This window comes from Ischnura elegans, chromosome 3 (genome assembly GCF_921293095.1).
Source record: "Ischnura elegans chromosome 3, ioIscEleg1.1, whole genome shotgun sequence".
Lineage (NCBI taxonomy): Eukaryota > Metazoa > Arthropoda > Insecta > Odonata > Coenagrionidae > Ischnura > Ischnura elegans.
Genome location: NC_060248.1, coordinates 63,956,887 through 63,981,304, shown reverse-complemented (window position 1 = coordinate 63,981,304; position 24,418 = coordinate 63,956,887). Strand labels below are relative to the sequence as shown.

At 37.0% G+C, this 24,418-nt stretch overlaps 1 protein-coding gene across 1 annotated transcript in view; it reads right to left on the bottom strand.

Moving 5' to 3' along the window:
* Nucleotides 1–13,976, bottom strand: part of LOC124155926 — a 183,959-nt gene extending 169,983 nt beyond the window's left edge. The window contains exon 1 of the mRNA XM_046530152.1: nt 13,263–13,976. The gene's annotated coding sequence lies outside the window, so the exon portion shown is untranslated. The remainder of the gene's footprint in view (nt 1–13,262) is intronic.
* Nucleotides 13,977–24,418: the final 10,442 nt, after the last annotated feature.

Genomic DNA, 24,418 nt, shown 5'->3' with positions numbered 1-24,418 from the left:
CTTTTCTTGTTCAAGGTACAAATTTAAAGCTTTTAAAGATGTTCTTTGCCCATTAACACGGTTTTATTATCACGGCAGTATCACAATCTCCAGTTGGTAATATTTCAAATGCCTTATTATATATACCTGCTAATATCAGTCAATCGGAGAAATTTTGATTGGCATCAGCTTCGTTCCCCTTAACTACTCCATCAATTGAGTCCAAAAGAAACCTAAGATAAGTTTTCTTTTGGCATCTATATTATCACTAAATCCCTGTACAAAGTAGGTAAAACACTATAGAAGTGCAATAAACGAGCCTTCCATCTATTGAAGATACAAAACCGGAAAACATTACGATACAAAATCGTGCATCACACAGTAAAATTTACGGAATCGCAAAAAAAGAAAACCGTGGCTCTATTTTTAGTTCAGGAGAATTTTTTAGTTATTCATCTACATTTCAACTTCAATAATCATGAATGACTTAAAATTGACACAAAATCTTATGAATAAGACCAACTTCTGTGAAAACTTTAAAAAAATATTTTGATTGACACCGGCTTTGTTCCCCTCAGCTACTCGAGTCAAAGGACGTGTTTCATTACCGAGTTCTGAGACCAGTCTTCAAAGTCAGAGAATCATGCGCGCGGGGTTTTTTGCTCTGCCGGCAGCACATACTTAAGATTTTATGCATTCGTTACACCTCTGAGACAAGCTACGTACTTTACGCCCGGCGAACGATAGAGCATGAAAAACAGGCACAAAAACAAAACACAATCGTTCCTACTGTAGTATTTACTTCATGAGCGTTTTCATGGCTATGCATTATAGAGAATGATTATCACCCCCTGAATAGCTAATAACACTACAGGGGTTCTTTACACAAATACATTGAGCTAATGTTCGCTCATCCTCTATCAAAATTTCCTTCGGGATAAAATTTTATCTGTTTCATCAAACTTGCCGATTGAATTTCGATCTACAGGTACTGATGAAGTGATACACTTATAATTGACAAACAATTACTGAACACAATGTTCGTTATTCTTTCCATGCAGTGCATATATTGCAAGCTAGGAATGGTGTGCCATGTACTGCCATGAAATTTCACAGAATAATGAACTACGCAAGTCACAGGAATCACAAGCTAACATTCAAAACCAAATTAATATACGGAATTTATGCGCAAACAATCTACAAAAAGGAAATCTATGAAAAGTCTAATGGGATATTTATAATTTTAAATGTTATATGCGGTCTGCAGGAGGTGCCAGAAAATTGTATATATAATCCCGGTCAAGGCGAATGATTTTTTCTCTGTGGATCTTTCGCACGATTGTGCATTGCTGGTGACTCCCGTAAAAGTTATCACCGCGGCTAGTCCCGGTATACATTAAACCTGTATATACAATGTCTGGTTCCTTCCCAGCGAACAATAGAAGTAAATATTTCTCGAGTTTTGCACCGGGTTAGGTCTTCCATGCCTCCTTGCAACGTTTCGATAAGCAGCTCGCCCATCGTCTTCAGGGATTCAGGAATCAAAGTGTGTATATAGTTGCTCTTGGTTACTGATCGAGGTGTCCCGGGTTCAACTCCCCGGCGAATCTGTCGGACAGCCTAAACCAAAATCCTCCAAATGCAATGTGGCTCGGATAGATAATCTGGGCCCCTACCCTGAATATTTGATTTCAAATGTCCGTGGCTTAGTCCGAGGCGAGTATCCTCACCTATCCAGACGAAACTTCCGGTTGAATCATTTATTGAGTGAGAGTTAGTGAAAGTGAATTTTTATGCCTATTACGGCCATGAATAAGTTACCAACGAATTCTTAACATTAAAATTGTCTAAACTAACGGTGTATTTATCTCAATTTAAAATATGATGCAATTTTTGAGAACTCTAACAATGACATAGATTTTAAAAGCTGAAAATCAGTACTAAATGTTAGATATTAGATTACCTTTCTACAAAAAGACAACTACATTAAACAATAATTCAAACAAAAATTATCACCTTAATTGGACGAGTTAATTCTGTAAGGAACGATGCAAATTTCAATTTTGAAACCATAAGAGGTGTCTCAAGACGCTCTAGCGGCAGCCCAATAATGAAGACAAAACAACACAAGTCAGATTCCGGTTGCCTTCCTGAAATAATAAATTGGCAGCAATAAAGTCGATAATCATGACAGGCAAATGCATGCAAAAGGAGAAGATAAGTGATATCCGTTTAACTTTCAAACGTAAAATGACAACAGGATAACTTAAACGACCGATCGCGCGCTATCTTCAGTTGAAAACATCTTAGCGACATCATTTCCACGGATGCAAGCGACAGACGGCAAGAAGTTTCCAAAACATCAAATCTCAAGATTTTTTTTACATATCCGGGCATTATCCACGCATCGGAGAGCATTAATTTTTCTTGCCTGCGGGATACTGACCCAGTTCGAGAAGTCCGAGACTTCCCCAACGCTTTGATACGTGAGAGTTAAGATAATTGAATGCTGGTCGCGCTAAAAGTGAAACAATGAGGGTGTCCGTGGCCGTGACCCAGATTGCTGCTAATTACCGATCGCGATGATATCCAAGCGCGCGTCCAGTCGGCTATGGAAGGCGGCACGAGCTGAGCGCGCCCTTTTCCGGTCTCTCCCTGCTTCAGCGTTCGCACACGCTAATGGACTCTCGCCCGTTGAAATCTCCAGTGGACAGTCAGTAAAAACGAACTTGGTAGGGATCATGTTGATGTGGTGGCTGGAGTGTTGTCTTGGCCGTGGGCTCGGATTTGAATCCTGGCAGTGGCAGGAAATTTTTAGAGACGTCCCTATCCCTGCTTGAATGTTGCGTGAATCAGGGGCGTAGCCAGGAATTGAGGATAGGGGGGGTTTCAGGCGCAACTAATGCTTGGGTGTCTGGGAGTATGGCTTACCTGCCAGGGTAAGCGGGAGTTACGAGGGCCCTATGCCAGAATAAAATTAAGATAAATGGTTAAAAATTGTGTGTATTACGGCCTTCCTAGGGATATTTTATTAATACTTACACTATTCTATAAGTAATATTAATCCAAATAAGTAAAATAGATTAAACTTAAAAATTTGTCTGAGCCCTGGGGGGGGAGGGGTTTACCCCCCAAAACCCTCCTCTGGTGTGAATGACATTTCAAGGGCAACACTCCGTCCGTCGGACAGGACGTTAAGCCGTTGTCCCCTTGGAGCCTTTAGTTAAGAGCAGGCTAATTACGACGCCGAGTTTCTCTCCATTCTTCGCCGTTAAGCCGTGGTCCTCTTGACGCCTTAAGTTAAGAGCAGGCTAATGCCGACGCCGGGTTTCTTCCCACCCTTCCTTCTATGCACTTCCCTCATGGCGCAAAAATCGCGACTGCTGAGGTAATTTGCGTCGGTCTAGTCTATCTAGTCCTCGGTACTAGTCGGCCGCCTCCTCCCAATACCATTCCATACGAACTTGGTCGTCTCCAGCCTATCCAGTATCTCCGATTTCTTGGGGTTTCATTCAAGAACGTTACTCGAGTCTTGATCCTGATTCAAAATGGACTCACTTGCAACGTAATTATTACAATTCCTCACAATAGTCCCAGAGATGGTTCAGAAAAAAACTTCAAAAGAGTAACCACAGTTGATGAGTTGAGAAACAACTCAAAATTGAGTCACCTAGTTCCAAGATTTCCGCAGTCTTTTGCTGTGAGGGAGACTGTAAGTACAGAGGTTTAAAGTAAATTAATATTTTGTTGTAAATTGTATCAGTGACTGTTACCAAAATTAGGCTAGCTCAAATGAGCTGAGTTGAAATTAATTTCGAAAAAACGAACTTTGACTCAAATTTGACTTGAGTTTGAGATCTGAATCACATAGGTATGCAATAAGCTAAACATTGAGTCAGATTCTGGAATTCGGCCCTCGGTGTCAATTTCGAAGCGGCTATAAATATTTCATTCCGCAGGATAAATACAATATTTGCAGTAACCAACACCGGAAGCCAACATTGAAATCAAGTTAAGTTCTGGATATTTCAGATTTATAGGAAAACCGAAAAATATTAATTAATTGGGGGCAGTTTCATTTAACAGTCCCATTAGACTGCCATTAGGCTCATTAGATATCTTCTTATGCGCGAGTTCTGAAATTAATGAAGGCACCCCCGGTGTCTTAAGCCGATTGCTGGAACGGCTACACATTTATAATTCCTCTATATTAGGCTAGGTTACTTGGACTGTGCCTAGCGAACAAGCGCGTTTCTGATTAAGGCTAGGGTGAGTGCTGCTCGCCTGGAGTGGAATCACTCCGTGCCACACACCCTGATGGTTACTGGTGCGGTACCCCGTAGATACAAGCAAGAGGACTCAATTTGGCGGTGCAGCATCCAACAGCCGAAGCAAATATTGAGACCTCCTAAGTTCCCGATTATTAAAATTTTCAGGTTAAGTAGAAAGCGTAATTAAATTTTATGTCCTAAAACAACTTACATAAAAAACCCTAATTAATCTTCTTCAACGAGCGTTCGGCAATTAATGAAAAAAACACCAAAAATTTTCCCGGTTTAGCCGAAATTTACTGCAATACAAATACTATACAGCCTAGGATCTACATTCCCGTCCCCATAAAGCCATCGCGATTCCGCGGAACGATTTAATCTCATTTAGCCGAATCTGTTATATGGGCTGTTTGAATATCTATGTCCTCAACATTTACACTACCCAAAGGATGCTTAATTATTTTCCAAATCTTACCAACTCATCGCACCAAAACCAACTCAGGTAATTAGGATGAATTTAACTGTGGCTCACAATGATCTTTCTTACCAAAATTCCTCATCATTACACCTCTCTCTTGCCTTAGCAAAATTTTGTACAAGGAACTCTACCATACACGATAATTCCACCACGTATCCAATAACAGTCCTGCAACCCTTCCTCAAAGAATATAATGGATATTAAACGCCGAAAGAAAAATGGGTCTAATGATTTATAAAATTTTCATTAGTATTTTATTTAATTAATATCAATGCCAACTTGAGCCCCATGACTAAAAACTTTCCCAAGGCTTAAATTTTCCATATTGAGGGATCCAAATAGTAAAAACCCCAGTATATAGAATTTTAGGGAATGAGATACAGAAAATAGTGAATTCACGGAAATACCAAAGATAAGCTTCTGATTTAACATGTTCTCATGTCCAGAATTCAGTTGAATTGCTGATAGTATAATATTCCTCTTTGCGGAGTTTAATTAATATCGGGAGATATCTTTCTCATTTTTGATGCGAAGGCATAAAACCAAGGAAAATATTTCCAAGTCCATGAGAAATTTATAAGATTTTCTATATAAATTAAAGTGAAGGTCAACACATTTATATAATAAGCAGTATGGCAATATCAAATCATCGGCGTACTTTCCCTTACGAAACTCTATGTGAAAACTGCGTATTTTATTCGATCAAGATAGGAAAACGAGGTAAATAAGGAACTTCAAGACAAACAAGACCTCTAAAATGTTTTTAAATGCAGTTAAGGAGCAATTTTGATTCTCATATTCAGTAAATAGTCTTGAATGTAATCAAGTTTTACTGCAGAGTAGTTTAGATATGAGTTGTGTGTTATCTAACGAGCTATTCGGACCTGGACGACATACTGGGCGTGGTAATAACCTGTAATATCACACACTTTTGAAGCGGCGGAAAACAGTTGCGTACAGTACGAGCGTACTTCAAATGCCAATCTTGAAGTTATAGGCACCATATTCGTACCAAGACAGCAACTCAAAGGAAGCAGATGTGCAAGAGTTAATGCCAGATTTATTCCACCACTAAGACGAAGGTGACATTAACGATGCAGTGGTAAAGACCAACCTATTGATGTGGGCAATGCCCATTGTAGCGTAGAAGGACGAGAATTTTAGCGTGAAGGAGAGATGAAGCTTGTGAGTTATCCATCTTAGTTCCTTAACTAATGTATTTATACACAAAGGAATTATCAAAGCGTGTGAATTCATCATACTGAAATGTAAAGGGAAAAACATATAAGACTATTGAAACGAAAAAAGTAAAAATAAAAAACCCTTATTGATTACTACGGCAAAGTATTACTAGAATTATTACAAAAATATTTTTTTAATCATTTTCATGGCTGCATGGATCTTTGCAACTAATGAAATTTAAAGAATATTTCAAGGTATTATGATTGATAACAATTTCTTGCTTCTGTATTATTTATGTATTCTATGTAATATTCCCGGTTGAGCGGCTCATCTACGATAGGATTTTTTTTATTTTGCGCAAATCGTGGGAGGATCTGTACTCAACTATGGGTAAAAAAAACGACAAGGTACTTCGTGCAATAAAAGAGCTGGTGAATAAAACCTTCAAACTGACGAAAGAGAAACACAACGAAAAACGATTTAAGATTTGTTCAGGCCGTTAACAATTTGGGCTATTGCCTGAATCAAGTGAATATTTCTTTTGTTGGATTGAAAAATATTCAAATAAATCCTACTCTGTAATAGTAACATCAACGGTAAAGTCTGTGATTCTTTTTCCTTCGGCTGTTGTAGATTATTCCGGAAACTGTGAAATTTAAAAACTAACTCATTTTTCAGCAATAATAACTTTTTTTGACAAGTGCGTACAAAAGCTTAACTCAAATTTAAACGCAGCTTATCCTGGCCAACTGCATTCCCAATTTGAGATAAAACTTTCGCAAGTGAGAAAAGCACGTAAAAAACAGCCCTTCTCATTTACATCAGACATACTTTGAATTAATTTGAAATCATTACATAATGAAACCATGGTACGAAAGACCTACTGATATTTCAATTAATTCCCCTAAATAAGGAATGTTAAACGCCACGTACAATCAAAAATTGTTTTTTGTCCTAAAACAAAAGAATGAAATTAATGCCAGCATCAAAATTCCAGATGACAACTCCAATAAAAAAAAGACTGAAAAGTGAATTCATATAATTGCTTCATATTTACTTGAATTATAACAATACTGGAATCTGAGCATAAAACAGAGAAAATCCATAGCACACAATTGCATAAAATACACTTTCGGCGAAGGGAACATATCCTAGTCATTCATGACATAACAACACGCTTGACAGATACGTTAACTTGATGAAGAATTCCGGTGTATTATTGAACTTCTGGCGTTCACCCTAAGCAATTGTTGAGAAAAAATAACGATAACGTAGCAGAGTATCGATATTCAACACGCTTAGGACGATCAATGACTTTGAAACCCAAGTTTTCTTCGGCGCGGCGTTGGCGTCAATGGCCTTCTTTTCGCGAGTGCATGGGTGTTCATCCGCTGCGAGGAGAAAAGCAAACAGACGTTTGTATTTCCTCATTTTTACTGTCTCCCTTTCACGATCATATTAGACGCACTCACCGAAGGTGTTTTTAATAAAATCCCATTTTCTAGCTCTGACCAAGAGACTTTTATGAATTTATTTTCTTCCCTACCATTTGGCTTCACAATTCTGCAAGGCATCATCCAGATCTAGATTACCCTTCAAACCACCTCTAAAAACAGTTTTACACGGGGCGCGTCATTGCGCAACCTGACGTATGTACGAAGACGCAATTAAAAATTCGTCGTGTAAAGCGGTGAGTTGCAAAAACGCATGCGAGAATGCATTGATGCGAAATGGCAAAATGGCCCCTTCTCTAATTCCAAGCTCGCTCTCTCACAATTTCAAAAACGTTCTCTTTGCAAACCGGTGCAATAAAATGCCCCGTGGAAAAGGGCCTTAAAATTTTTGAAAGGGGATCTCTCCCTGACCTACACTAAGCTACGTGTTAATCGCGCACATATATAGGATTCCAGGGGACAACGGATTAGGGACGCAATCGTCAGATAATAATTATAATATGTTGCATGGGTTTTCTCTCGCCAACTCATTTCGCTAAGACGGTACTTAAGCCCAGGTATATAGAATGAAAAACTAATAGCATACAAGAGAAGCTTCATGCATACCTACCCATTAGTACTCCTGGGTACATTATTCCGTAACACAGAGTACGAAATCAAATAAGTGACTAAACTATCTTGGGAATTACCAGGTTTTAAATCGCGGAGATTTCTGTTACGGTCTCTCATCGCCATTGGGGAGAATTAGTTTTTGAACCTTACCGTTCTAACTATAAAATTTCCCCCTAAACCCTATTTATATGCTCAGGTTCTGGCCAAGAATTGCGATATAGCTTCATGAATGGTTGATATTTGATTTGGTTTTAATTATACAGTTTTTCAAATTATTTTCTTTTACGCTAGAAACTTTTAAGTTAGACACAATTTGCACCGCAGATTCGCTAACTCTGAGTGAATACTTGAATTGCCAATTATAAACAAGCAAGCTAAATGCATTATATTTAATTAACAATAGTCACTATATTGTACCCAGCCTTTCCAAATACAACTAATCGATTAATTATGCATCCAGTAAATGTAAATAGCAATCAATGCGTGTGAAAATAAAAATATCAGTCTCATAAAAATATTACATTAACTATCGCCAACTTAGGCAACTTTTTTAAAATCAATACCTTCATTGCACCGAAGTTCGACCATTTAAAACTGTTACTTTATACCACGATATTCGATTTTTAAGTATTTTATCACCATAGTCTATATTTAATAGCCTTGAGATATAATAAAATACGTAAGCTAAAATTAACCACAAAGAACAGGTATTTTGATCGCAAGTTTGAAGTATGGCCCCGATTTCATCATTTTCACTCCAGCCATTTTTTTTACTATTTCTAGAAAATTTTCTATTTCCGGCAACCTTAATTTAAAATTTTCCCACAAAACCTGTAAGTTAGCTCCATAGCACCACTACCAATTGCTGGCGAATGTCATAATCATACCCATTCATTATTTTACTTTACTGTAAAGTTTTAACCAGGCTTCCAGTTCTTGGAATGGAAATAATTTATCTATTTATAAAACTTGGGTCATTTATCTTAGCAACGCACGTCAGAGCCCACATGAAGGCGTTTACACTTCTCATACGAGATAAATTCTTAAATTGCCCCCGTAATTTCATTAGAGGCCGCAGGCGCTCCGCAGTCATCTTTTCATTTGCGTGTCTTACGTTCAGCTATTCCTGAGTTCCATGGAGTGATGGGTGGTATATTCGCTATGAAATGCGCGGAATGGGTTTGATTGCAAGATAGCACACGGAAGCAGTCCGTCAGCAATCAAAACATGAAGTGGGCAACGCACTATAATCGAACCTCCCTGATTGCAGTATGGTGAGGTGCGAAACGATTTTTGCTGAGGGAGATGAAGTTACCGTGCGTTTTATTGACTCGACCGCGTTTTCAGATACGGATGGGTGAATTATAAAAGCACAGAGCGTATTAAAGACGAATGCCATTCGTGCACGCCTACTGCTGGATTGGGTGGAAAAATTCCGTTGGAAGTGACGCAAGCCAATTATCTATCGAACTATTTATCCAAAATTTTAAATAAAACTTTTTTCAAATCCATAAAAAAAGCCAGAATATCACGTGCAAGCATGCGACGAAAGCTATTTCCGATTACTATAAGAAAGTTTTAATCGCCAATTTATTCGCTGCCTAAACAGGTTGAAGCTAAATTCTATATTCATATACTTGTCTCTGTCATCAATACTTCTTGAATAGAGGTAACAACGCCACAGATATAGTGACATAACGATAGTCAGCACAATGGAATATTATAATATAATAATAATAACAACAATAATATTGTAAATGCACTACTACCATAAAATTTAATAATACTATGGGATACATTTTCTTCATTAAAATATTAAAATAATCCCACTAAATACAGAGACCACCTAGGTGAAGGAGGAGGGTATATATATCAATACACAGCGACATCAGCATCATCAGCCCTGAGGATGTTGGGAATGTCTCCCAACGAAACATCGGCCTACACAATGCAGATCCTGACCTGGTTGGAAACCCGAGAAGCTTTCATCCATACTATTCACCGGGAAAAGCTCAGATTCTTCATTACCCACTGAATACACTCAGGGAAAAAAAAGAAGGGAATAATATCTTAGTTTTCTAATGAGCATTTATAGCAGTTCGTATCCTAATATACGACCTTACACTTGAGTTCCAAATCCTATTTCTGAAAGAAGATAAGATGAAATAAAGATAGTACACAGACGACGAAAGATCATGCTCCATATATTCAACATAAGAGCGCAATAACAGGTACATAATTCCCAATCGTAGACATAAAATGGCGATGGCGAAGATTTAAACATCCGTGGATAGGATTAATTAATGTGGCTGCCAGGGTACAGTTTGCACACCCGGGTTTGCGTCCCGATGGTAAAGGAGATTTTACATTGATAACCCGATCCTTGATTGAGGTCTGCTTGAAGTGAACTTAATGTCTACCTCGTGTCGTATTGGTCGTTAAGCCGCGGTTCATTTCATAAATAGGAGACTAATGCTGGTGCCGGATTTTTCTCTACCATCCCCTCCCTAACCTCCCTGTTGGGGAAATGATCACAGTTGTCGGTCGTCTCCCCAAAATACCAACACCCCCTTTCTTTAAAGTCTGATTGAAGTCTTTCTATGATGATTTATGAATTCAATGTGGAGCTTGCTCAAAAAAGCTAGTTTATATTAAAAATGAGGTTGGGTTCAATAATCCACAAATAAAAAAAAATGGATTTCAAACCGCTTTGTAAAAATTCTTTTAAGACGTGTCTAGGATCTGGGGGATAGTGGAGCCCGAATCCCAAAGCATCATGCGACTTGGGAATATTATCACCAAAACTCTGCCCAACCATATGCATATTTTCGCACTACCGAAACAACGTGTAGCAACATTATGAATTCAAATATTTACGTAAGTCACACAATATAATTTTTCACTCTTTTGTCCGTAAAATGTTCCCATTTTCCGCGAACGATTTCCACTCGCTAAACAGCGAATGGTATTGCTTTCAAGGGTTAGCGGGACGACGGGTCACGAGCGTACGTAGTCTCGTCTCTCGTCATGAACCACGCCCACCTGGCAGTCTCGTTTACTTCTTCTCAGGGCCGGAACTATAAATATTTTCAGGGGGAAAAATATCAGTTTACCGCCCTCCCACCCTCACCCTTTCCTTCACCATTAAAATATGAAACATCCGTAAGCCAATTCTTTGAGATGCGGTAGTTGACATTACACACCAAACGTTCGCTATTCAGAAGTTTTATTAATATAATTTTTTACTGATTTGTAAATTAATAACTATGGATGAATAATCGAACAGTAAACATTAAATTACTTTTTTTGGATACACATTTCAAATTTTTCTGCCCCCTGAAATCTGCCGCCCAGAGCACGTGCCCCCTCCTTTGCCCCGCCATAGTTCCGGGTCTGCTTCTTCTCCTTCCACTATTTGCATCACGGCGACCCATATCCTTAAAAAAAATAGTGTCTTCGGAGGACTCAGCGAACTGTGACTTTTAACCCGAGTAGAGGCGGAGCATTCGACCCGATGCCTCGGAGACGTCTTGAACGTCTACCGGGAGGCACGCGATCCGTCTGCGGGCAAAGGGCCTCCTCCACTACGCACCACTTCGATAAAAACGAGCGATAAGCTCCCGAACGGAGGCAGAGATATTAACAAAGGCGGTCAAGCCAAGGCAGTTGCGAGAGCGTCCGTTTGAAATCTGTTCATAATTTCCCACGAAAATTTTCCCGGGTAAATTAATTTGTATTCGTTAGGAAGACTACTGCTAGACCGGTCTTTTATGGCGACGTATTATTCGAAAAAAATAACCAACGCAGTAGCTTAAAAATTTTCTAGGCATGGAAAGCACTCTCTTACGGCTATTTTTCTGTGGCTCTAATTAGAACATTTTGGCACAAAATGTTTTCACATGAAAAATATTACAGATAACAGGTAAATTTTTTAAATATCTACTCAATATATTTTGTTAAAAAAACTGAAGTTGATAGCATAAGTTTGAAGCCGAGTTATTTGTTGCAAAAATGCACAAAAAGCGACCGGTCAAAAAAGGATTTATGCGTCCTGTAACATTACAATTCCCTCCTATTCTTTGATAGGTCTGTAACGGCAAAAATTGTAGTTTTGAGAAAATTAACTTTGATTTCTTACTTTTTTAAATAAATAACACAGTTTTTACTTATTACCATCTTTCTTCTTCCTTTTTTTCGCTAGAAAACTGAGAGTTTACGATAAGAGTTTAACCACTGGCTCATCACTAAAACAGTTCAGTCATACGCTTGTAAAACCAGTGGAACGAAATTGTATTTGTACGTTCCACTGACTACCAATATTTACCAACGAAAGCTGGATATTACAGCTCCGTTTGTATGCCTTGACATTGTTCATTTTTCAATGAAACTCTCTTCTTAAACCTAGACTGAACATAAGATTAAGCATAAAAAGGACAACCAATAATTTTAAAAATCACCACAGTATGGTAACAAGTTATAGGCATAATTCTTATTGAATAAATATTAACTATTTAAGCCCTATAACAATTATAGAGTTCCTATAGAACAAACTAAATGAACAATAGAAAAATATCTTACATAAGTGCTTTCATTTTCACTCATATCATTATAATATTTGTTTATATCTTACCGAAAATTAAAAATGTGACCCCATAATTTCACATAACCTTATAATTTCTCAAAAATTTCCGTAATCCTACTCTCTGAAATATGAACTTTTGTTATGCCACCCATAATTTATCAATTGTAATTTTTTTTTATTAAATATGAGGGGAAATAATGAGGCAATTTTGATACATTTTAGCACATTTTACCTTCCTCCATAGCGCTAATAAAATCATTCGAAGGATCGTAATCGGATGCCTTTCTCAATAATATCATATTTACACAGTGATAAATAATAAGTTCGCAACGAAGGCAAAGTATAGCTATATTTTGTGAACTATGTATTATTTGTTTATCTCTTATTACGCATTCGTTTTAATTGATAAATTACATAAATACAACTAAAATATATTCTCTATACCATATTAAATATCCCAACTGAATGAGCAATAGAATAATTATTGTTTTAAGATTTCCGCAACAATAAGGGTACATCTCATTCAGTGTCCCGGCTTCGCTCCCAGAAGAGTAAATGAAACGTAGATCATTTCACGTTCATTCCACGCTGCAGTACACCCGAAAATGGTTTGCACTAGTAGATAATTACGATCGATTTATGTCAAATCATAACACTTTTTATTGAAAATAATAATTATTTATTACTCGGAAAGATTTACTCACCCCACGAAGAGATCTGCTTGCCGATTCTCTCTCACTCTGAATGGTAACAAAACAACACAGATGACCACTTCAACAAGGGTTGTCTCCCACCGGGCACCAACTCAATCTCCCCAAAACTTCACGCAATTTCCTTCCGAAGCCGCGCTTTGCGGGCACTATATAGGTCTTCGCCTCACACGATCAGCACACGTCAATCCTAAAGCAGTTCTACATATGAGAACAAATCACGAATGGTTCAACCCGTAGCACAGCAGCGTCAAGAAGCCGAGCTTAGTTGAACGAAAGATCACCACTCAGTTTGAATAACATCACGGACAGCAAAAAAAGAGAAGTCACGCGCACTAAAATCTGCAAGGAAGAATTCACAACCGCAACTTCACGGTGACTCGCACCGAATTAATAACTTGGGAATCCATCAACATTATCATTTGAGACAATGGAGTTGTCATATTCTCCAAGAGAAATATCAGAGTTAGTTCATTTGACTTTTCACAACATTATTCACAAAAATGAATGGAAGACGACCGCTGGAGGCTGAATTAGACGGGATGGAAGGGGATGAGTTCCCTGGAGATCGCAAGTCAGGGAGTCATATCCCAGCCCTTTGGATTTTCCTCCGAGGGCCTCGGCGCGTGCTAGCGGAGAGATCAAGGGGGGCTCGCCGTCAACCTGATCATCGGCCAGTCGGGACCGGACGCACCTAGCAGAGGCGGATTCCCGCGGAAGACTGAAACTGTGACGTTCTACTACGGCGCTCTCGGGGGAAACGCAGCGTCTTCCACCGCCACCTGTGCCTCCCTCCGCCTCTCATCCCTTCCCGCACTACCACCACCACTGCCGTCGCAATGGTTATGCTATGCTGCCCTCCCTCACCGTTCAGCAGGTTCCACTCCCTCCGATGAACGACTTGAGATAAAATGAAGGAAACACAAGTGATTGTGCAGTTCGGTTTAAAACTAACATTGAGGAAAAATCGTCTTAAAACTAACGTTCACTTACAATATTTTAACATACTTACACGCGCGTACGACTAGAGAAATAAATTAATCGTGGATTTCGATAATCCAAAGAATTTCTTTCGATGGTGTGGGAAAAATGATTTGAATGGTTTCCGTATTTCAACATAATTATGCGTTTAATAAAATAAAATAATAACAAAATATAATAGTAAAATTGTATGCGATTATGGCAACAAAAATAGAAAAATTCCCATTATTAAAAAATATAGGTCCATTTTTACTTTGTTAAAACAGTATGCATTGCTTCTGTTTTGAATAAATAATTACATTATTAAAAATATAAACGGATATTTCGATATTTTTGCTGATTTTTTCCACGGAATTGGAAATAAACTCGAAACTTGCGTTGGTATATTCAATACTGCGTGTTTATGTTATGTATGGGATATGTTACACTGTTTTAATATAAAAAGGGGACCAATCGCAGCTATTCATTTTGGAGCTTTACGCTCTCTGTCGAGATAGTGTGCCTCTATTAGTACGCGTATTTTTACAATCTTTTCAATCAATTTTAACAATATTTCAATGGGTATGCTATGCAGCCTTCTCTCGCCGATCAACAAGTTCCACTCCCTGCGATGGACGACCTGAGATAAAATTAAGAAAGCGCAAGCGAGAAATTGATTATGGATTTCGATAATCAAAAGAATTTCTTTCGATGATTAAGTAAAAATGGTTTGATGATTTCAGCATTTAAACATAATTTTATGCTGTTATTACTCCAAAAATACATTAATCTCGTAATTTCGGCAAATACTGGACTTTTTTTTATTAGTTAAAACAGCAGAAATTTCTTCAATTTTGAATAAAGAATTACATTACTGAAAATACAAACGGATATTTTGATATTGAATATGTTGAGAATGGTTGGAGCTCTCTCCACAAATTGCACCGGTTCCGCTGATCCTCTTTAATCTCTGTTATTTTTTTACAAAATCTTAATGAGGAGGTAAAAAAGGGCGCGAAAAGAAAAGGGAAAGAAAAGGGCCATTATCTGTTACTAATTCGAGATATCTTTATTTTTGGAGTCATTACTGCATGAAATCATGTTGAAATACTGAAACCCTCCAAAATATTTTTACTTCATTATTGAATGGAATTCATACGATTATCGAAATCCACGATTATTTTATTTTTCGAGTCGTGCCCGCATATGAGTCCGTTAAAATATTGTAAGAGAACGTTAGTTTTAAGATGATTTTTCCTCAATGGCAACATTAAACCAAACTAAATCTCACATTAGCAGCGCAAATTCTTTCTTACCTTATTAGATTGAGAAAATTTTCATCGCAAGGTTAAGTTACGACAGGGTAAATTGTGATTTGATTGATGCAACACTTTCTGTCTATGAAGTGATCCTGCTAAAATGACAACTTGGGTGAAATCACGTCCAAAGCGAGTTTTTTTCGGAGGGGAAGACTATCGAGTTTTTCTGATGGCGTCTAATTGAAGAGCGGAACGCATTGCAGTGGGGAGGGGAAGTTTATTTGGAGGAGGTGTACCTAACTGGGGAAACTTAAACCCCCCCCCCTTCAACGGTCTCTGCTCGTTACGGCCTTGGGATAGATGAGCCTTCAAAGGAAAAGTCAATTATATATAGCTACAGAGCTGCAATTAGTTTCAAGCACAAAAAAATCAATTTTTTTGGTAAGTGGATATGATATTGATATTATGTTCTAATTTCCTTTCAGAAACCTTATTAAAGGCAGATAATATGGGCAGGGCCGGAGTTAGATGAACAAGTCCCTATGCTATTCCATTTACGACTATGAGGTCCCTTCACCTCCCATTTTTAAGTTTGTAAATTACGTGAGAGGCAATAAAATATATCATTACTGCGATAGGTATCAATATATTATATGAAACATTTTGTGATTGGTACCTTTACAAAAAATGTGTTTTAGTGTCCATCGTTTTTTAGAATAGTGTGATTTTAATTTTGCTAACAATTTTAATGTATGCCCCTTTTGATCTCAAGCCCCTCGGCCTTGAAGCCTAGTTAGCCTATACGTAAATTTGGCCATGAATACGGGAAAGAATAACACAAACAATACATGTCTCAAGTACGTGGGTGCGAGACGGATATTTTATTTGAATTTCCATACGCGAGGCTTATCATTGGAATAGAATAAGGAGAAGATTGAGAGCGTACAGAAACCAAAGAGTTTTGTGCAGTATTTTTAAACCTCACTTGAGCCTCATGAGCACAGGCTTCCATGGGGATGCAGAAAGGAGACTGGTAACCGCGAGAACATAACGGGTTACAATATAAACCGGAGCACATACATGGGAATGGAATTTTAATTATAAAATAAAGGCTATTGCATGAATAAAGAGAGTACTTGGGTCAACACACAGGAAAAAGCTGGACGAATAGATTTTCACATGCATAAAGCACAAAAAGAGTGGGGATAATTGAAGGGAGCCCCAGGGCCATAAATCTCCCCTAACCCCCCTGTCCCCCTCCCTAATTATAACGATAGTAAGCAACAAGTTAAATACCGTAAGTCTGAACTATTTTAATGAATCGTCCATCCACTAGTACTCCCCTACTTCCTTGATATATTTGAGTTTTCATTTATTTTAAACATAAAATATTACGCTGTCTTCTCAAGAAAACTACTTTAATTAAACTTACACTGATCCCGGCTCCACCCCAAAAAGATTTAATCCATACTCGACACCACAAGAGATTAAGGGTGCTCTTACTACACTCCACTAAAGATTAGATGACTCAGCATTCATACATCAATCAAATATCACCCTCTCAGAGATTTTATAATAATCGAGTAATCAGTGGAGAGGGAAATAGGAAGGTACCTAATGAGGCAAATAAATTTCAATCCTTTCCAATATATAGCAGGTAAACTGAACCGGATGCAGGCTGCATCATTATCAATGTGGAAGGGTAATGGAGGTACCAACCACATAAATGCGTTATATTAACATTTTGCAAAAAAGCAGAGGGAGAGCGCACGAAAGCGTCGGAAAACCGACACCGTTGAAAATCGTCATATTAACTATAAACAGGCTAAAAGATTACCCTAAAATCACACTGAATTTAAGAAGAATTGGAGGTTTCCGGCTCTTCTTCATGCATTCGATTCATGATGTAAATAAAAAATGAAATTGACGTGAAGTTGACCTTACGATTAAAATGTCCTTCAAAATCTGGGTCATTGAATGGGTTATTTTTTTCATAGGTTAAAAAATGATTTTTACACTTACATCTGAATTTGACTTATGTCACCGCAATTAGAGACTATTTTTCCCGTTTAAACATGAACGAGCGTGATGCGCCCGCTCCCAGCGGGCTTCCCCCGCTCTCTTCAATGCAGGTACACAGAGGGATAGGCGCGTGTCTAATTTTAAAATCTAGAAAAAAAGGCAGGGTCTTATGTACAAATTTAATTGGAATGTTCATGTACAAATTGAAGTCAGAAGACCTCTTTAAACACAACATTGGAAGTAATTACACTATCCTCTGTTAAACGCACACGATGACTCATACTTACGTATCAACAGGAGACTTGAATGTGGGATCAGCCGCATTTTGATAAAAGTTATTTAAAGAATGCGAGATGTTGTTGAAAATGAATAAATGTATCAGTTTGTGCGCCGTTAACGTCAGGAATATTTACAAATTTTTTTATTACTTAAAAACCAATTTTAGGAAACAATAGCAATATTTAGGAAGTAAGATATGCCGTCGCATATTCTCTGATAAATTCTGTGCATTTTGGTACCTCATTTGTAGAGTTTGGTTGCGTATAAGTTGAGAAAAAGGTATCTATACAGTAGAAATAATATGGAAGATTAGTGGTTTCCCTATTTCAAAAGGAAACATGAAATTAAGCAACTGAGAAATCGCTATGTCTACAATCTCACTTTCGTGCTTAGACTAATTAGGAGCTAGATTCATATGATGGTCGGTTTCTTTAGATCTTTCTAATCAATCGCGGAATATCTCTATACTGTGATGGTAATTAGTGACTCAGATTACTCAAGTATGACTTGGTCACGAAGCTAAAGCTGCGGTGCATGAAATCAACTCCAATGAATGTCTCATAAGGAAAGTTTTTTTTCCGCTGCGCGCCAAACAGCTATTCACTCGCCAGGGCTTTCCTGACATGGAAAGAGATAATTTATGCATTCGATAGAAAAGGGGTTGAAGTGGCAAGCCAAGCTTTAAATCACCGCATCGATGGAATTCTATACTGCAAGCACGAGTGATACTATGCAGTAAAGTATAAGTAAGGAGGGATGAGGTCACTTGTGACTGAAACTTGAAATAGTTTCGTTTTCTAATGGACAGAAAGGGTATTATACATTTACATTGCATACTACAAATAAGTAAAAATACGTTCCAATGACAAAGTTTATTATACTCATCAAGAAATATGATAAATCATAGCGATACCTATTGATGTAAACTATAAGGAGTACACAAAAGAGAAGTACACTATAAAGCATAAGGAGTACACTAATACTTCAACCATGCAGTCTAAAATAACCACACGGAATTTAAACACATCGAATTAACCCATTACCTCCCGGTATTCTCTTATGAGATCGCAAAAATATCAACAGATTTCGTAATTATCTGTCGGTATGTTTGCATATCTAACCTCCATTTATAGGTATTAGGTATATTTCTCTGATATCCACATAATATTTTAAAATTAATTGATATGCAAGCTTTCGCTTGAAATCTGTTAATTATTAAGTGATCTAAAGTAAGATCACCAGGAGGTAATGGGAGAGAAAAGAGCAAGATACTCGCAGAGATAAGTTTAAAAGAGAGAAAATAAATTATACTTTTTAATATTTCAATAAGGTGTAAGTATCTGCTAATTCAAATAAGTAATCACTTTGGCTGGGGTGAATACAAAAGTTTTCAACCCACAGTCTAATGTGGAGCGATAATTCAAAATCAGTATCATGAACAGTGAATGTAAATCGCGCGCGAATAGCCACGAAAAAAAATCAACTTGATAGGCAATAATCGAAGCTACCCATTCAAATTATGACCAAAGTTCTAGAACTGAAAAACATTGCCACAATAGATAGATTTAAAAACATTTGTGTTATCTCGATGGTAATTAGTATTTATGAAAATATCTATGCCTAAAATGTGATTGTTATAATGACTGAATATTTTTAACGTATATTTTTTAAGTGTTCCAAAATCAGGGCTGACTGTGACTGCATTAATTACCCACCTTGAATGTGAATACTTTTAGACTGTACTTTTTGAACGAGATTACCTACTATCATTGGTTGTGATTTTTTCTGAATAATATCAGTCCAAAATTTTGAAAACATATTGATGCTCCAAAGGAAGTCCTAGAGCAAATTAACTATTTACCTAATTATCAAATTCCAATTTCCGCACATAAAATCATTCTTGCCCGACAAACTGAAGACTAGTGGTTCAATTCCAGTTACCGGTGAATTTTATCCGCGGAAATTCATCCGGCAGACCGGAAGAGAGCTGGAAGAAAGGGAAAGCCTTTGGGTGCGGCTGAGAAAATGCGAAAAAGTATGATTCGCTCCAATTACGCCAACATACGCTTCAAGTTAAAACCACGAACTCCCAACTACCGGTTAGCGTAAAAGAGCGCGTTGACACGGAAATTGTTTTGCCAAGATACGCGATTCTCACGTTGAAAAAAATGAACTATTTTCCCTCTATTTTCAGCATAGATGCATGGGAAAAATTTACAAATCAATGCCGCCATTAGGGTAATTGGTTACAAAATAACTGTTATGTGAATAACAGTTTCCGCGTCCTAAAGTATTGTTGCGGGGAAGCTATAACTAAGGAAATCGATTTTATATGAAATACCGCATAAAAATGTTTTTTCATGATCAATGCAATCGCAACTGAACCTAAGTACGAACGCTATATTTTAATTTGAATTTGAATGTAATAAAAACATGTTTTTATATTGCAATATTTTCCATTGATAAGGTACCCTAGCAGAATCAGTGACTTAAATAGGGTGGGAGTTTTTCCAAAACCTACCACAAAAATACTACAAATTGATGATAAATAATATTACTCCTAATAGTGGAGTAACTAGGAATATGCTTGCTTTGGAGGGGAGGATGGGATGGCCTGGAGAGGCTAGATCAAGGCAACGGGAGGTGTGGGAAATTTTTTGAAAAATAACATGTCTAGAAATACATTTTACATCATTTTGGAACAAAAATTAAACTTTACGTAGATGCAGTTATTATATGTCAAAAATAAACAATGATTTTAAATATTTTTTATTCCGCTTGAGGCTTTGGGGGGAGGAAATCTATCACCTCATCCACCCCATAGTTACGCCACTGCTCCTAATATTTTTACGAGAGATTTATTTACTCTCCTGCGGATAAAAATACAATATTTGACACCAATATTTTCGATAAAAACACAATATTTGGTTGGAATACACCTAACAGAAAATTTTAAAGAATCAGTACTCATTTAATTTAAAAAATAATAAAACAAAAGCCATAACATCGACAGATTTTCAGGACACAAAAGCTACAAAAATAAGACAACACACGCACTGCACAGATAAAATTCGACATTTTTCTGGTGAGTCCTGCTCCAGAGTAGACCCATTCCCTTTATGAATAAATAATATATACCTTTTGCAGTTTTCTCATAACATATCAACTTTTGAAGCAACAATTTTCCTTCCGTTTCCGTAGCGCGAAGGAATCAACGGAATGCGGGCCTCAAATTCCTCACCATATAAATGAAATGTTAAAAGCAGCTTCAGCTGAAACATTTCACGTATTTACGACTACGCTTTCAATATCTCTTATGAATTTATATGAACTGTTATATATATATACATGCATACGCGAAAGTTGGTTGAATATATCCTCAAGAGTGAAAGGACTTCATAAAAAAGAAAAGAGAAAAATCTCATGGCCCTCTCAACCCAATTTCATTGAACAGGCACTGTCGGTTTAACCCGGCTGGACCTTAATGGTCCAGAGAGTAACCTGGAGATGCCAATCGAAGGTTGCGACCCGTCTTAGATAGTTGTGAGTATAATGTCAGACGCTTGTTTTGTTCCAAATCCTCTTTATTTTCTTAAAGACTTAAAGACTAATATTTAAAATAAATAGTTTCAATTTTCCGAGATTATAAATTTATTACGAACTAGATTGCAATGCGACTACATAAACTTCAAGGCATAAATAGTGTGCAGTGCATTCAATTCACACCATTTTTATCGGAAGTGGGGTATTTATAAAAAATGAAAATAAAAAATACACAAATTAATTCAATGGTTTCGCTACATCTATAAATCCTCATTTTGGAAAACGCTTTTTTAATCACAATTTATGGAACAAACGAACATAAATTAATATTGGGTTGAATTAAAAATGGATATTGTAAGGTTAATCGTGTTATAAAGTGAGCTGATGCCCTGATGAAGCTATAAATCTATAAATATAAATCTATAAAATAAATAAATAAAGCAATAAGTCGGAATGTTAGTCTAAGTTAATTTTTCATAAGTCTGACCAAAACTTCAAACACTACAGAAAAGAAGATGAGTTAAGCAATGGTGGATAAAACTAAAACAATTGCTTTTATTGTGGGTGAACTCTTCTCGGGATTCCCTTCGGATTAAATGAACCATATTGGTCAACGTCTCGAACTCCGACTAGGGGCTCATCCTTAGGGTTGTTGAATTTTGCTAATTGATCGCTAATCTAATTGTTTTTATTGTTAAATTTTCCAAGTCCATAATTGGTACTATAAAGGGATTATACGTGCCTAATGCATCCCTGGTAGAAGCTAGAGTTCTGCTCTTCCAATCAAATACCAATAACAACACTAAAACAAATCTTAACTACGACAGATTTTAACTACTTTAACGCAGAAATCATTAGAGTCGTAAATATCATATTATCAAATGCATTTAAATAATATTAATTTCGTTTATTTTCATGGGCACTGAGGCCCATGAAAAAAAGTACAGCTTTTTACATTTTTAGCACGGGTAGATAAATAGAAGAAAAGAAATGAATAAATAGACTTACAGACAAATGCAACGAGTGCAGATCACCAAGAGCATGAAATCAATTCAGCAATACAATATTCTCAACAAAAGAAAAAAAATCTCATTTAGATACAACAGACTAATTACAAGAATCTAAGGCATATACGGCAAATACGGCCACCAAGGAGGTAAAAATACCTTACTATGGAGGAATGACGTGCATCCAAGAACAAAATTTGATAATCCTGACAGATAATCCCGATTGAAGAAAATAATCCGCAAATAAATGCGACACAAATAGATTCGATGCGCAAAAAAATTAATCACAAGGACAGGAACACGAGAATGGATCCCAGTGCACGAGCTTTCTTTTCTCACACCCAATCAAAATGGCATGAATATCAATGAACCAAGCAGAAAATAAATCTCATGGAGAATTCAAGGCAAGCGCTACGATAACTTCCATGATTACACATGCATCACTCTCAATGATTGTCTTCTCACTGAGTTTCACAATATACAGCTGGAGGTTCACAAATACGGTTAACGAGACTTCAAACAATGACCAGCAAAACCTCGTGAGAAAATTTCATATTTGCTTTGGAAGTATGTCATTCGCTGAATACATTACACAAGCAGGTATATTCACTTGAAGCGAATGTAATTGATCAAGGCAGTGCACTAAACACGGATAAAGATATAGAGTCAAGCAAATAAATCCCACACGCACGAACCGTAAAACTCCCTCATTGAATACGTATCACCCGCTTTCCCCGTTCTTAAGACCAGGGTCGTTTTTATGAGAAGATTTCTCCATGGGTTTTCAGATAATTAGCATGCAATAGACATTCAATGGAGTTTCATTCCTTATGAAAACCCCCATTCCTAACGCAACCCACCGAAGTCTCCCCGAAATATTGTATATTGTAATATTTTTTTCTGGACACGAACTTAACATCCACCCACCAAAAATAAGCAATTAAATCTAACAGAAATTATTTAACACCAATTAGAGAATGATTTGACGATGAAAATCTGCACGTAAGCGCTTACGTGAGGTGACAATTAATTTAAATATCTAGCTACACATAAATTATATAAAGAAGGATATACCTGCAACAGGAAATTTTACTGTAGAAATAAGTAAGCAATCCATAAGCAAATTTTCTAAATGTGGAGGTCTAGAAGAATGATGAAAGTCGAATTGGATTGACGATGAGGATTATAAATATAATGGTTGAGAAAGAAATGAGGATTTTGTAAACTATATGAAGGAAATGTAATTACTTATAGGCACAATGGGCTGCTAACGAAAATCTACGAGGGACAAGAGGATGCAAGAACGGAGGAAAAATTCGGATAAAATATATGTGAACAGATGATAGACAATGTAAAAGAAGAAATATCTTGGTTTGAACTCATCAGCTGATAATTGAATCCAGTGGAAGGCGGCGTAAAACCAATTTTATCATTACTGATCAGCAATGATGTGATGAATTACAGCTGTTAAGAGGACGCATGACTTCTGCTTGATCGGTCTTTTTTGGTGACTTGCTTAAAATTTATGAAATTATCTTAAGAATTTTCGGCATTATAAAATAGACCCACTTCCACAGTTGCTCGTATCTCAAATATGAAAATTTAGCCTCAGTAAAATGCAGGATGTAAATTTTTAGTGTTTGAGAAACAGACAAATGTTGACAATGGTCGACTCTACGTGCTCAGAAAAATTCAGCATTATAGCGTCATTTTTTAATAAGTAAAACGTCATTATAAAAGACAAAATACGACCGCTACACAAGGGGGTATGCGTCATCTTAAATTCAATCATGATAATACGAGGTTTATACGGAAAGGAATTACAGTTTTGAAAAAAATTAGTAAAAGATTTATTAGGATCGAAATTGTTTTGAAACATGAAATAACATGCCTTAAACGATATTTCTACATAGCTTGCAAGTTTGTTGAGACTTTTGTCATAGCAGTAGACCAACTATTCCTCTCCTTCCTCATAGTACGAAACCGAAAATGATGACAGGCATTGCTGCAAGAAGTGCTTCTCGTTATTATCATTTTGAAAACTTTTGTCAGCTAGCTCATGTTTCAAGTGAAAGAACAA